Consider the following 4,113-nt stretch of genomic DNA (forward strand, 5'->3'; position numbering starts at 1 on the left):
TTTCTATATGACTTATAACAGTGAACGCTACCTCACATGCCTAGTGAAAGCAATGCACCAAAGCACAGAAAGTCTGTGCAAGCTGTGAGCACTATAAAAGTGTTCGTGGCAAAATTAATCTACAAAGGCTTCCATCTGTGGAGTTTGTCACTTCCACAGATCTGCTCATCTGATTGCACAAGCGAGTGTTTCCTGCTAACCTACAGATAAGCTGTAAACAGCTTAGCTGAAGGGCTCTTACCACTGAGCTTTTTACTTAGGGAGCCATCAGACAATTGAGAGCTGCTGGCAGATCCAGGTGGCAGCATGCTTCGGCGGAGCTGAGGCACTGGGGTGACTTCTGTAGCTACAAAAAAGATGTGCAGGACAGCTGAAATAGGAACCTCAGGACTGGCGTTTCACTCCTGATCTTCAGTCTAAGAAGCACATAAAAGAATTCTGTAAATAGCCATAAACAGATCATAAGTCTCCTATATCATCATCTAATGGCAGCTGTGTAGATAACAGTATGAGGAGAGTCCACGAATAAAACAGCATTCTTTTATCTCATTCCAGCATCCAGTGAAGCGTAGCTTTAGGGAGATCAAGAGACAGTGGTTCAACTCCATGCTTAACAGCCTTTGTACACTTTTGCCTTACAGCTTTTTTTGGTAGTTATCTTTATTCAGAACAATGCTTACAAATCAAGGAGGACACGCCAGGACCTCTGTTTGGAAAGCAGTTCTATCAACTCTTCCCATTCCTCTTTTCCTTTCCTCCCCACAACATTGTTTCTTTAGGACAGGTGGAAACACCAGTCATGGGGACAGTAACAGAAATTCCTGCCCTGCTGGAACTGATAGCTGAAGTTGAGGCACGTGCACTCGCCTACTTCAAAGAATGAACTGAGTCCAGCCAACTCTACAACAGCCAGGTCTCCAAGAGAATACCTGAAGTCACAGTCCATCACCTACCCAAAGCTCCACTGCACATCATCTATGCAACAGCTCAGCAATTCCAGCCACGTAAGAACATACAAACATATGCAGCTTCATACTTGATGCATAATCATCCTTGAGGAGTGGCTGAGACTCCTTTAGAGGCTGCCATTCTACATAATACATTCTACATGATAGGAGGATGGTTGGACTAGATGATCTTGTAGGTCCTTTCCAACCTTATGAACCTATAAGAGGAAGTCCATGAGATTATTTTTTCCTTTGGACCCTCAATGCATGACCACAAGAGACAACATAGCAGGTTATGCAGAACTTCTTTCCAGCAAGAATGTATTATTTATCAAGCAGTGTATTTTTCAGTAACTCATATGTTCAAGAAAAACTAGGGAAAACAGGGTTGATGATGCTTTCTTTAGATTGACAGTATTTCACATTTTGGCCAGTAATCTTGGCACTCTGTAATTCTTTCAGACGAATATTCAGAGCAGCATGCAAAATATCACTTAAAAAAACAGGATTAAGCAGCTGAATTCAAGTGTCCTGCTTTTCTCAATTTCCATTCAACGAGTTGTGCTCTCATAAATGCAACAACAGATGATGTCAATATTCAAAATTATTTCACATAATGACTGAGAAACTTCTACAAAAAGACATAAAGAACAAATTCGCTGTGCATTAAGTATTTATCCTTCATTAAAGCTGTTACAGAAATTTAAGTTGCTCTACGTTATAGATCTCTCTGTGATATTTGCAGCTAACCACTGAACAGGACTACTAACAACAAAGATGAATACACGCCAACAATTCTGATGAGAAATTATTTTGGTCAAAATTGTTTAATCTCTGTTTGCCTGTATACACAGGCATACTAAACCATCATCTGCTTCATGAGGAAACAATTCTACAAGGACAAGTGTCCTTGACAACGTCACCACTGCATAAGTGTAAGCGGTTTTTCTTCTGTTAGGAAACACAGAGGTCATTGCTTCGCTTTTATGTTAAATTTACACTGTGCCAGTTCTGAAAGTTTTTCTTTTCTTTTAAGAACATGTACAGTAAAAGAGATCTATTCCCATTTTTCTCCAGTCTTCAAAAGCTCGTGGTTGGTTGAAGATGCTTTTGAAGATGAGTTAGTTTGCATATGGTCTTAATTTCAGAAGCTCATTTCCCTAATCCCTTGTATGAGAACTTTGCTTCTAACTGCAAGATGCATTTTTTTTTCTGTTAGAGCTGGGAAAAGCTCATGACAAATAGTTACCAGTAAATGAAGAACTTCCTTTCAGCAGGACTGTACCAGCAGTCAGCATAAATGAAAGTAACACTGCAACGTTCTGAAGAAGGAAGAATTGAGTCTGCAGCAACACTGCTGCATTCTGTTCATGAGGTTGATGTACATAGTCTGGCAGTTGAGGATTTCAGCATAATACGTGTACACAGAAGAGAAGAGTGTATCTACAAGTACTTCAGGAGATCAGAATTTCAGCTTCTACTAACGGAACCAGTTGGATCTAGAAACACCCATGGTAAGAACTGGGTTGAAATCAAGAACAGCTCAGTCCTATGCATCCCTTCTTTCTTTACTGAACTGCACATGGGAGACAGCACCACCATAATGGAAACATTTCAAAGAGAAACAGAGAAATCTGTGCACAAGATCCAGGATACGGTTTTCCCTCAGCAGATGCAGCAGCTCTCCTACTCATTTTGTACCATACTCTATGATTTGGTAATGACTGGCATTCCTGTCAAAGTCCTGTCTGTCCTCTTTGTGCTTCTTAATACATTAAAACTGTGACTGGTTTTAATGCAACTCTCTCTAACCAATACAGCAGCAAAAAAGGCAGCTTTAGAATCTGTGAACTGGAGAGCAAAAGTATGGAATTTTTGTTTGCTTTTTTGTTTATTATCAGTTACAATATGTTATTGAGAGCATTTATTTGGTCAACAAAGAAGTCCATACAAAATACTAGATTTCTGACCAAACCCACCAAAAAACAAGACTTCAGACAAACACAGGACTGTAATTCAAAACATGACTGCCTCTCTGTTAAGTCTAAGCTCTTCAGATCAAGCACATCAGTAACATGTCTTGAAGATTGGAAGTTTTTAATTTGGGTGTTTAAGTCCATCTCTTCACACCTAAAGAGTGAAGGAGGTAGAACTGAACTGCAAATGCTGATTTAAAAGAACGTGGTAACTACTAGTGAAAACAGTCTCCAAACTGTGCCTCGGATTTGGTTTGGTGCAGCTGACTGTAGCAGAGAACCCCAAACACAATGGGCATGAGAAGTTAATTTCAGTTGTGACTTTCTCTGATGTAAAAAAGGCATACAAATGTTTGTCCAAGCTGAAACAGTGTTTTGTTCCCTTGCTTTGACACTGTAATACCGCTTAAATCAAGCTACAGTTCTTCAGCACACAGTGGTATGTAGCAGCAGTGCTGCACAGTTAAAGACCAATACATCTTCCTTCAAGCTTCAAACCAATAAGATGTTTTTATTAGAATGGCAAAAATAATTGTTGGCTCTAGCCCCCAAAGCATTTTTTCCTCTTAAGGATCTCTTTTGCTAGACAGATGTCTAACGGACAGGGCCACATCAAACTTCTCCCCCAAACTCCCCTCCTCCTTTATTAAAACATTTTCCTATCTAATTTTGCGTTGAGTTGAACTCCTGCCAGACAAATATCAATCTGAAAGAAAAACTTCCTGCTTTATTATATGCATTTGAAAGATAATTCAAATGGCCAAGCTACAGTCATTGGATATGCTGCATCTTGGCCAGCGGGCTCCTGGCTCACAAAGAAAAAAGTAAAAGATTAGGAGCCACAATACTTTAAGCTGTGCTGTAAACGCTGCTATATTAAACAAGACTAAATAGGACTACTTAGTTTCCTAAATGGAAGGAGCTGACAATTGGTATAGTCTTTTTCTTGTAATTGCTCTTAATTTTTTCCAGTTTTTAAGGTATGGTCAAGCATGGTCAAGGCAGGCAGACACCAAATAAGTGAAACTGACTTCAGACAGTTATATTACTATCTCTTCTTTTTACTAACTGGCAACAGTATGTATGTAAAATGGGCTCTGATCAACACTACAGACCTTGTAAAAAGGAACACAAAGCAAAAAAAAAAAAAAGCTTTGTCCTTGCTGGCCCCTGCCCTAAAACCCATCCAA

Source organism: Cyrtonyx montezumae, unplaced genomic scaffold (assembly GCF_038088225.1).
Source record: "Cyrtonyx montezumae isolate F1298 unplaced genomic scaffold, pur_monq_1.0 scaffold_3, whole genome shotgun sequence".
NCBI classification, from domain to species: domain Eukaryota; kingdom Metazoa; phylum Chordata; class Aves; order Galliformes; family Odontophoridae; genus Cyrtonyx; species Cyrtonyx montezumae.